The following is a 12,138-nucleotide window of genomic DNA, read 5'->3' on the forward strand; positions in this document are numbered from 1 at the left end:
TGTTGTAATGTTTGACTGTTGTAATGTTTGTTGTTGTAATGTTTGTTGTTGTAATGTTTGACTGTTGTAATGTTTGACTGTTGTAATGTTTGTTGTTGTAATGTTTGTTGTTGTAATGTTTGACTGTTGTAATGTTTGTTGTTGTAATGTTTGACTGTTGTATTGTTTGTTGTTGTAATGTTTGACTGTTGTAATGTTTGTTGTTGTAATGTTTGACTGTTGTATTGTTTGACTGTTGTAATGTTTGACTGTTGTAATGATTGTTGTTGTATTGTTTGAATGTTGTAATGTTTGAATGTTGTAATGTTTGTTGTTGTAATGTTTGACTGTTGTAATGTTTGTTGTTGTAATGTTTGTTGTTGTAATGTTTGACTGTTGTAATGTTTGTTGTTGTAATGTTTGACTGTTGTAATGTTTGTTGTTGTAATGTTTGTTGTTGTATTGTTTGTTGTTGTAATGTTTGACTGTTGTAATGTTTGTTGTTGTAATGTTTGACTGTTGTAATGTTTGTTGTTGTAATGTTTGACTGTTGTAATGTTTGTTGCTGTAATGTTTGTTGCTGTAATGTTTGACTGTTGTAATGTTTGACTGTTGTAATGTTTGTTGTTTTAATGTTTGACTGTTGTAATATTTGACTGTTGTAATATTTGACTGTTGTAATGTTTGTTGTTGTAATGTTTGTTGTTGTAATGTTTGACTGTTGTAATGTTTGACTGTTGTAATGTTTGACTGTTGTAATGTTTGACATTGTAATGTTTGACTGTTGTAATGTTTGACTGTTGTAATGTTTGTTGTTGTAATGTTTGACTGTTGTAATGTTTGTTGTTGTAATGTTTGTTGTTGTAATGTTTGTTGTTGTAATGTTTGACTGTTGTATTCTTTGACTGTTGTAATGTTTGACTGTTGTTTGTTGTTGTAATGTTTGACTGTTGTAATGTTTGACTGTTGTATTGTTTGACTGTTGTAATATTTGACTGTTGTAATGTTTGTTGTTGTAATGTTGTTGTTGTAATGTTTGACTGTTGTAATGTTTAACTGTTGTAATGTTTGTTGTTGTAATGTTTGTTATTGTAATGTTTGTTGTTGTATTGTTTGACTGTTGTAATGTTTGTTGTTGTAATGTTTGACTGTTGTAATGTTTGTTGTTGTAATATTTGACTGTTGTAATGTTTGTTGTTGTAATGTTTGAATGTTGTAATGTTTGACTGTTGTATTGTTTGTTGTTGTAATGTTTGTTGTTGTAATGTTTGACTGTTGTATTGTTTGTTGTTGTAATATTTGACTGTTGTAATGTTTGTTGTTGTAATGTTTGACTGTTGTATTGTTTGACTGTTGTAATGTTTGTTGTTGTAATGTTTGACTGTTGTAATGTTTGTTGTTGTAATGTTTGACTGTTGTATTGTTTGACTGTTGTTATGTTTGACTGTTGTAATGTTTGACTGTTGTATTGTTTGACTGTTGTAATGTTTGACTGTTGTAATGTTTGTTGTTGTAATGTTTGTTGTTGTAATGTTTGTTGTTGTAATGTTTGTTGTTGTATTGTTTGAATGTTGTAATGTTTGTTGTTGTAATGTTTGTTGTTGTAATGTTTGTTGTTGTAATGTTTGACTGTTGTATTGTTTGTTGTTGTAATGTTTGACTGTTGTAATGTTTGACTGTTGTAATGTTTGACTGTTGTAATGTCTGTTGTTGTAATGTTTGACTGTTGTAATGTTTGTTGTTGTAATGTTTGTTGTTGTAATGTTTGACTGTTGTATTGTTTGTTGTTGTAATTTTTGACTGTTGTAATGTTTGTTGTTGTAATGTTTGACTGTTGTAATGTTTGTTGTTGTAATGTTTGACTGTTGTATTGTTTGACTGTTGTAATGTTTGTTGTTGTAATGTTTGTTGTTGTAATGTTTGACTGTTGTAATGTTTGACTGTTGTAATGTTTGTTGTTGTAATGTTTGTTGTTGTAATGTTTGACTGTTGTAATGTTTGACTGTTGTAATGTTTGTTGTTGTAATGTTTGTTGTTGTAATGTTTGACTGTTGTAATGTTTGTTGTTGTAATGTTTGACTGTTGTATTGTTTGTTGTTGTAATGTTTGACTGTTGTAATGTTTGTTGTTGTAATGTTTGACTGTTGTATTGTTTGACTGTTGTAATGTTTGACTGTTGTAATGATTGTTGTTGTATTGTTTGAATGTTGTAATGTTTGAATGTTGTAATGTTTGTTGTTGTAATGTTTGACTGTTGTAATGTTTGTTGTTGTAATGTTTGTTGTTGTAATGTTTGACTGTTGTAATGTTTGTTGTTGTAATGTTTGACTGTTGTAATGTTTGTTGTTGTAATGTTTGTTGTTGTATTGTTTGTTGTTGTAATGTTTGACTGTTGTAATGTTTGTTGTTGTAATGTTTGACTGTTGTAATGTTTGTTGTTGTAATGTTTGACTGTTGTAATGTTTGTTGCTGTAATGTTTGTTGCTGTAATGTTTGACTGTTGTAATGTTTGACTGTTGTAATGTTTGTTGTTTTAATGTTTGACTGTTGTAATATTTGACTGTTGTAATATTTGACTGTTGTAATGTTTGTTGTTGTAATGTTTGTTGTTGTAATGTTTGACTGTTGTAATGTTTGACTGTTGTAATGTTTGACTGTTGTAATGTTTGACATTGTAATGTTTGACTGTTGTAATGTTTGACTGTTGTAATGTTTGTTGTTGTAATGTTTGACTGTTGTAATGTTTGTTGTTGTAATGTTTGTTGTTGTAATGTTTGTTGTTGTAATGTTTGACTGTTGTATTCTTTGACTGTTGTAATGTTTGACTGTTGTTTGTTGTTGTAATGTTTGACTGTTGTAATGTTTGACTGTTGTATTGTTTGACTGTTGTAATATTTGACTGTTGTAATGTTTGTTGTTGTAATGTTGTTGTTGTAATGTTTGACTGTTGTAATGTTTAACTGTTGTAATGTTTGTTGTTGTAATGTTTGTTATTGTAATGTTTGTTCTTGTATTGTTTGACTGTTGTAATGTTTGTTGTTGTAATGTTTGACTGTTGTAATGTTTGTTGTTGTAATATTTGACTGTTGTAATGTTTGTTGTTGTAATGTTTGAATGTTGTAATGTTTGACTGTTGTATTGTTTGTTGTTGTAATGTTTGTTGTTGTAATGTTTGACTGTTGTATTGTTTGTTGTTGTAATATTTGACTGTTGTAATGTTTGTTGTTGTAATGTTTGACTGTTGTATTGTTTGACTGTTGTAATGTTTGTTGTTGTAATGTTTGACTGTTGTAATGTTTGTTGTTGTAATGTTTGACTGTTGTATTGTTTGACTGTTGTTATGTTTGACTGTTGTAATGTTTGACTGTTGTATTGTTTGACTGTTGTAATGTTTGACTGTTGTATTGTTTGTTGTTGTAATGTTTGTTGTTGTAATGTTTGTTGTTGTAATGTTTGACTGTTGTATTGTTTGTTGTTGTAATGTTTGACTGTTGTAATGTTTGTTGTTGTAATGTTTGACTGTTGAAATGTTTGACTGTTGAAATGTTTGTTGTTGCAATGTTTGACTGTTGTAATGTTTGACTGTTGTAATGTTTGACTGTTGTATTGTTTGTTGTTGTAATGTTTGACTGTTGTTTGTTGTTGTAATGTTTGACTATTGTAATGTTTGTTGTTGTAATGTTTGACTGTTGTAATGTTTGTTGTTGTAATGTTTGTTGTTGTAATGTTTGACTGTTGTAATGTTTGACTGTTGTAATGTTTGTTGTTGTAATGTTTGACTGTTGTATTGTTTGACTGTTGTAATGTTTGACTGTTGTAATGTTTGACTGTTGTAATGTTTGTTGTTGTAATGTTTGTTATTGTAATGTTTGACTGTTGTATTGTTTGTTGTTGTAATGTTTGTTCTTGTAATATTTGTTGCTGTAATGTTTGACTGTTGTAATGTTTGACTGTTGTATTGTTTGACTGTTGTAATGTTTGACTGTTGTAATGTTTGACTGTTGTAATGTTTGACTGTTGTAATGTTTGACTGTTGTAATGTTTGACTGTTGTATTGTTTGACTGTTGTAAAGTTTGACTGTTGTAATGTTTGTTGTTGTAATGTTTGACTGTTGTAATGTTTGACTGTTGTATTGTTTGTTGTCGTAATGTTTGTTGTCGTAATATTTGTTGTTGTAATGTTTGACTGTTGTATTGTTTGACTGTTGTAATGTTTGACTGTTGTAATGTTTGACTGTTGTAATGTTTGACTGTTGTATTGTTTGTTGTTGTAATGTTTGACTGTTGTAATGTTTGTTGTTGTAATGTTTGTTGTTGTAATGTTTGTTGTTGTAATGTTTGACTGTTGTAATGTTTGTTGTTGTAATGTTTGACTGTTGTAATGTTTGTTGTTGTAATGTTTGTTGTAATGTTTGACTGTTGTATTGTTTGTTGTTGTAATGTTTGACTGTTGTAATGTTTGACTGTTGTAATGTTTGACTGTTGTAATGTTTGTTGTTGTAATGTTTGACTGTTGTAATGTTTGACTGTTGTAATGTTTGACTGTTGTAATGTTTGTTGTTGTAATGTTTGACTGTTGTAATGTTTGTGGCTGTAATGTTTGTTGCTGTAATGTTTGTTGTTGTATTGTTTGACTGTTGTATTGTTTGACTGTTGTAATGTTTGACTGTTGTAATGTTTGACTGTTGTAATGTTTGACTGTTGTATTGTTTGACTGTTGTATTGTTTGTTGTTGTAATGTTTGACTGTTGTAATGTTTGTTGTTGTAATGTTTGTTGTTGTAATGTTTGACTGTTGTATTGTTTGTTGTTGTAATGTTTGACTGTTGTAATGTTTGTTGTTGTAATGTTTGACTGTTGAAATGTTTGTTGTTGTAATGTTTGACTGTTGTAATGTTTGACTGTTGTAATGTTTGACTGTTGTATTGTTTGACTGTTGTAATGTTTGACTGTTGTAATGTTTGTTGTTGTAATGTTTGTTGTTGTAATGTTTGACTGTTGTAATGTTTGTTGTTGTAATGTTTGACTGTTGTATTGTTTGTTGTTGTAATGTTTGACTGTTGTAATGTTTGTTGTTGTAATGTTTGACTGTTGTATTGTTTGACTGTTGTAATGTTTGACTGTTGTAATGATTGTTGTTGTATTGTTTGAATGTTGTAATGTTTGAATGTTGTAATGTTTGTTGTTGTAATGTTTGACTGTTGTAATGTTTGTTGTTGTAATGTTTGTTGTTGTAATGTTTGACTGTTGTAATGTTTGTTGTTGTAATGTTTGACTGTTGTAATGTTTGTTGTTGTAATGTTTGTTGTTGTATTGTTTGTTGTTGTAATGTTTGACTGTTGTAATGTTTGTTGTTGTAATGTTTGACTGTTGTAATGTTTGTTGTTGTAATGTTTGACTGTTGTAATGTTTGTTGCTGTAATGTTTGTTGCTGTAATGTTTGACTGTTGTAATGTTTGACTGTTGTAATGTTTGTTGTTTTAATGTTTGACTGTTGTAATATTTGACTGTTGTAATATTTGACTGTTTTAATGTTTGTTGTTGTAATGTTTGTTGTTGTAATGTTTGACTGTTGTAATGTTTGACTGTTGTAATGTTTGACTGTTGTAATGTTTGACATTGTAATGTTTGACTGTTGTAATGTTTGACTGTTGTAATGTTTGTTGTTGTAATGTTTGACTGTTGTAATGTTTGTTGTTGTAATGTTTGTTGTTGTAATGTTTGTTGTTGTAATGTTTGACTGTTGTATTCTTTGACTGTTGTAATGTTTGACTGTTGTTTGTTGTTGTAATGTTTGACTGTTGTAATGTTTGACTGTTGTATTGTTTGACTGTTGTAATATTTGACTGTTGTAATGTTTGTTGTTGTAATGTTGTTGTTGTAATGTTTGACTGTTGTAATGTTTAACTGTTGTAATGTTTGTTGTTGTAATGTTTGTTATTGTAATGTTTGTTGTTGTATTGTTTGACTGTTGTAATGTTTGTTGTTGTAATGTTTGACTGTTGTAATGTTTGTTGTTGTAATATTTGACTGTTGTAATGTTTGTTGTTGTAATGTTTGAATGTTGTAATGTTTGACTGTTGTATTGTTTGTTGTTGTAATGTTTGTTGTTGTAATGTTTGACTGTTGTATTGTTTGTTGTTGTAATATTTGACTGTTGTAATGTTTGTTGTTGTAATGTTTGACTGTTGTATTGTTTGACTGTTGTAATGTTTGTTGTTGTAATGTTTGACTGTTGTAATGTTTGTTGTTGTAATGTTTGACTGTTGTATTGTTTGACTGTTGTTATGTTTGACTGTTGTAATGTTTGACTGTTGTATTGTTTGACTGTTGTAATGTTTGACTGTTGTATTGTTTGTTGTTGTAATGTTTGTTGTTGTAATGTTTGTTGTTGTAATGTTTGACTGTTGTATTGTTTGTTGTTGTAATGTTTGACTGTTGTAATGTTTGTTGTTGTAATGTTTGACTGTTGAAATGTTTGACTGTTGAAATGTTTGTTGTTGCAATGTTTGACTGTTGTAATGTTTGACTGTTGTAATGTTTGACTGTTGTATTGTTTGTTGTTGTAATGTTTGAATGTTGTTTGTTGTTGTAATGTTTGACTATTGTAATGTTTGTTGTTGTAATGTTTGACTGTTGTAATGTTTGTTGTTGTAATGTTTGTTGTTGTAATGTTTGACTGTTGTAATGTTTGACTGTTGTAATGTTTGTTGTTGTAATGTTTGACTGTTGTATTGTTTGACTGTTGTAATGTTTGACTGTTGTAATGTTTGACTGTTGTAATGTTTGTTGTTGTAATGTTTGTTATTGTAATGTTTGACTGTTGTATTGTTTGTTGTTGTAATGTTTGTTCTTGTAATATTTGTTGCTGTAATGTTTGACTGTTGTAATGTTTGACTGTTGTATTGTTTGACTGTTGTAATGTTTGACTGTTGTAATGTTTGACTGTTGTAATGTTTGACTGTTGTAATGTTTGACTGTTGTAATGTTTGACTGTTGTATTGTTTGACTGTTGTAAAGTTTGACTGTTGTAATGTTTGTTGTTGTAATGTTTGACTGTTGTAATGTTTGACTGTTGTATTGTTTGTTGTCGTAATGTTTGTTGTCGTAATATTTGTTGTTGTAATGTTTGACTGTTGTATTGTTTGACTGTTGTAATGTTTGACTGTTGTAATGTTTGACTGTTGTAATGTTTGACTGTTGTATTGTTTGTTGTTGTAATGTTTGACTGTTGTAATGTTTGTTGTTGTAATGTTTGTTGTTGTAATGTTTGTTGTTGTAATGTTTGACTGTTGTAATGTTTGTTGTTGTAATGTTTGACTGTTGTAATGTTTGTTGTTGTAATGTTTGTTGTAATGTTTGACTGTTGTATTGTTTGTTGTTGTAATGTTTGACTGTTGTAATGTTTGACTGTTGTAATGTTTGACTGTTGTAATGTTTGTTGTTGTAATGTTTGACTGTTGTAATGTTTGACTGTTGTAATGTTTGACTGTTGTAATGTTTGTTGTTGTAATGTTTGACTGTTGTAATGTTTGTGGCTGTAATGTTTGTTGCTGTAATGTTTGTTGTTGTATTGTTTGACTGTTGTATTGTTTGACTGTTGTAATGTTTGACTGTTGTAATGTTTGACTGTTGTAATGTTTGACTGTTGTAATGTTTGACTGTTGTATTGTTTGACTGTTGTATTGTTTGTTGTTGTAATGTTTGACTGTTGTAATGTTTGTTGTTGTAATGTTTGACTGTTGTATTGTTTGACTGTTGTAATGTTTGACTGTTGTAATGATTGTTGTTGTATTGTTTGAATGTTGTAATGTTTGAATGTTGTAATGTTTGTTGTTGTAATGTTTGACTGTTGTAATGTTTGTTGTTGTAATGTTTGTTGTTGTAATGTTTGACTGTTGTAATGTTTGTTGTTGTAATGTTTGACTGTTGTAATGTTTGTTGTTGTAATGTTTGTTGTTGTATTGTTTGTTGTTGTAATGTTTGACTGTTGTAATGTTTGTTGTTGTAATGTTTGACTGTTGTAATGTTTGTTGTTGTAATGTTTGACTGTTGTAATGTTTGTTGCTGTAATGTTTGTTGCTGTAATGTTTGACTGTTGTAATGTTTGACTGTTGTAATGTTTGTTGTTTTAATGTTTGACTGTTGTAATATTTGACTGTTGTAATATTTGACTGTTGTAATGTTTGTTGTTGTAATGTTTGTTGTTGTAATGTTTGACTGTTGTAATGTTTGACTGTTGTAATGTTTGACTGTTGTAATGTTTGACATTGTAATGTTTGACTGTTGTAATGTTTGACTGTTGTAATGTTTGTTGTTGTAATGTTTGACTGTTGTAATGTTTGTTGTTGTAATGTTTGTTGTTGTAATGTTTGTTGTTGTAATGTTTGACTGTTGTATTCTTTGACTGTTGTAATGTTTGACTGTTGTTTGTTGTTGTAATGTTTGACTGTTGTAATGTTTGACTGTTGTATTGTTTGACTGTTGTAATATTTGACTGTTGTAATGTTTGTTGTTGTAATGTTGTTGTTGTAATGTTTGACTGTTGTAATGTTTAACTGTTGTAATGTTTGTTGTTGTAATGTTTGTTATTGTAATGTTTGTTGTTGTATTGTTTGACTGTTGTAATGTTTGTTGTTGTAATGTTTGACTGTTGTAATGTTTGTTGTTGTAATATTTGACTGTTGTAATGTTTGTTGTTGTAATGTTTGAATGTTGTAATGTTTGACTGTTGTATTGTTTGTTGTTGTAATGTTTGTTGTTGTAATGTTTGACTGTTGTATTGTTTGTTGTTGTAATATTTGACTGTTGTAATGTTTGTTGTTGTAATGTTTGACTGTTGTATTGTTTGACTGTTGTAATGTTTGTTGTTGTAATGTTTGACTGTTGTAATGTTTGTTGTTGTAATGTTTGACTGTTGTATTGTTTGACTGTTGTTATGTTTGACTGTTGTAATGTTTGACTGTTGTATTGTTTGACTGTTGTAATGTTTGACTGTTGTAATGTTTGTTGTTGTAATGTTTGTTGTTGTAATGTTTGTTGTTGTAATGTTTGTTGTTGTATTGTTTGAATGTTGTAATGTTTGTTGTTGTAATGTTTGTTGTTGTAATGTTTGTTGTTGTAATGTTTGACTGTTGTATTGTTTGTTGTTGTAATGTTTGACTGTTGTAATGTTTGACTGTTGTAATGTTTGACTGTTGTAATGTTTGACTGTTGTAATGTCTGTTGTTGTAATGTTTGACTGTTGTAATGTTTGTTGTTGTAATGTTTGTTGTTGTAATGTTTGACTGTTGTATTGTTTGTTGTTGTAATTTTTGACTGTTGTAATGTTTGTTGTTGTAATGTTTGACTGTTGTAATGTTTGTTGTTGTAATGTTTGACTGTTGTATTGTTTGACTGTTGTAATGTTTTGTAATTTTGTTGTTGTAATGTTTGACTGTTGTAATGTTTGACTGTTGTAATGTTTGTTGTTGTAATGTTTGTTGTTGTAATGTTTGACTGTTGTAATGTTTGACTGTTGTAATGTTTGTTGTTGTAATGTTTGTTGTTGTAATGTTTGACTGTTGTAATGTTTGTTGTTGTAATGTTTGACTGTTGTATTGTTTGTTGTTGTAATGTTTGACTGTTGTAATGTTTGTTGTTGTAATGTTTGACTGTTGTATTGTTTGACTGTTGTAATGTTTGACTGTTGTAATGATTGTTGTTGTATTGTTTGAATGTTGTAATGTTTGAATGTTGTAATGTTTGTTGTTGTAATGTTTGACTGTTGTAATGTTTGTTGTTGTAATGTTTGTTGTTGTAATGTTTGACTGTTGTAATGTTTGTTGTTGTAATGTTTGACTGTTGTAATGTTTGTTGTTGTAATGTTTGTTGTTGTATTGTTTGTTGTTGTAATGTTTGACTGTTGTAATGTTTGTTGTTGTAATGTTTGACTGTTGTAATGTTTGTTGTTGTAATGTTTGACTGTTGTAATGTTTGTTGCTGTAATGTTTGTTGCTGTAATGTTTGACTGTTGTAATGTTTGACTGTTGTAATGTTTGTTGTTTTAATGTTTGACTGTTGTAATATTTGACTGTTGTAATATTTGACTGTTGTAATGTTTGTTGTTGTAATGTTTGTTGTTGTAATGTTTGACTGTTGTAATGTTTGACTGTTGTAATGTTTGACTGTTGTAATGTTTGACATTGTAATGTTTGACTGTTGTAATGTTTGACTGTTGTAATGTTTGTTGTTGTAATGTTTGACTGTTGTAATGTTTGTTGTTGTAATGTTTGTTGTTGTAATGTTTGTTGTTGTAATGTTTGACTGTTGTATTCTTTGACTGTTGTAATGTTTGACTGTTGTTTGTTGTTGTAATGTTTGACTGTTGTAATGTTTGACTGTTGTATTGTTTGACTGTTGTAATATTTGACTGTTGTAATGTTTGTTGTTGTAATGTTGTTGTTGTAATGTTTGACTGTTGTAATGTTTAACTGTTGTAATGTTTGTTGTTGTAATGTTTGTTATTGTAATGTTTGTTCTTGTATTGTTTGACTGTTGTAATGTTTGTTGTTGTAATGTTTGACTGTTGTAATGTTTGTTGTTGTAATATTTGACTGTTGTAATGTTTGTTGTTGTAATGTTTGAATGTTGTAATGTTTGACTGTTGTATTGTTTGTTGTTGTAATGTTTGTTGTTGTAATGTTTGACTGTTGTATTGTTTGTTGTTGTAATATTTGACTGTTGTAATGTTTGTTGTTGTAATGTTTGACTGTTGTATTGTTTGACTGTTGTAATGTTTGTTGTTGTAATGTTTGACTGTTGTAATGTTTGTTGTTGTAATGTTTGACTGTTGTATTGTTTGACTGTTGTTATGTTTGACTGTTGTAATGTTTGACTGTTGTATTGTTTGACTGTTGTAATGTTTGACTGTTGTATTGTTTGTTGTTGTAATGTTTGTTGTTGTAATGTTTGTTGTTGTAATGTTTGACTGTTGTATTGTTTGTTGTTGTAATGTTTGACTGTTGTAATGTTTGTTGTTGTAATGTTTGACTGTTGAAATGTTTGACTGTTGAAATGTTTGTTGTTGCAATGTTTGACTGTTGTAATGTTTGACTGTTGTAATGTTTGACTGTTGTATTGTTTGTTGTTGTAATGTTTGACTGTTGTTTGTTGTTGTAATGTTTGACTATTGTAATGTTTGTTGTTGTAATGTTTGACTGTTGTAATGTTTGTTGTTGTAATGTTTGTTGTTGTAATGTTTGACTGTTGTAATGTTTGACTGTTGTAATGTTTGTTGTTGTAATGTTTGACTGTTGTATTGTTTGACTGTTGTAATGTTTGACTGTTGTAATGTTTGACTGTTGTAATGTTTGTTGTTGTAATGTTTGTTATTGTAATGTTTGACTGTTGTATTGTTTGTTGTTGTAATGTTTGTTCTTGTAATATTTGTTGCTGTAATGTTTGACTGTTGTAATGTTTGACTGTTGTATTGTTTGACTGTTGTAATGTTTGACTGTTGTAATGTTTGACTGTTGTAATGTTTGACTGTTGTAATGTTTGACTGTTGTAATGTTTGACTGTTGTATTGTTTGACTGTTGTAAAGTTTGACTGTTGTAATGTTTGTTGTTGTAATGTTTGACTGTTGTAATGTTTGACTGTTGTATTGTTTGTTGTCGTAATGTTTGTTGTCGTAATATTTGTTGTTGTAATGTTTGACTGTTGTATTGTTTGACTGTTGTAATGTTTGACTGTTGTAATGTTTGACTGTTGTAATGTTTGACTGTTGTATTGTTTGTTGTTGTAATGTTTGACTGTTGTAATGTTTGTTGTTGTAATGTTTGTTGTTGTAATGTTTGTTGTTGTAATGTTTGACTGTTGTAATGTTTGTTGTTGTAATGTTTGACTGTTGTAATGTTTGTTGTTGTAATGTTTGTTGTAATGTTTGACTGTTGTATTGTTTGTTGTTGTAATGTTTGACTGTTGTAATGTTTGACTGTTGTAATGTTTGACTGTTGTAATGTTTGTTGTTGTAATGTTTGACTGTTGTAATGTTTGACTGTTGTAATGTTTGACTGTTGTAATGTTTGTTGTTGTAATGTTTGACTGTTGTAATGTTTGTGGCTGTAATGTTTGTTGCTGTAATGTTTGTTGTTGTATTGTTTGACTGTTGTATTGTTT

This window comes from Salmo salar, chromosome ssa12 (genome assembly GCF_905237065.1).
Source record: "Salmo salar chromosome ssa12, Ssal_v3.1, whole genome shotgun sequence".
NCBI classification, from domain to species: domain Eukaryota; kingdom Metazoa; phylum Chordata; class Actinopteri; order Salmoniformes; family Salmonidae; genus Salmo; species Salmo salar.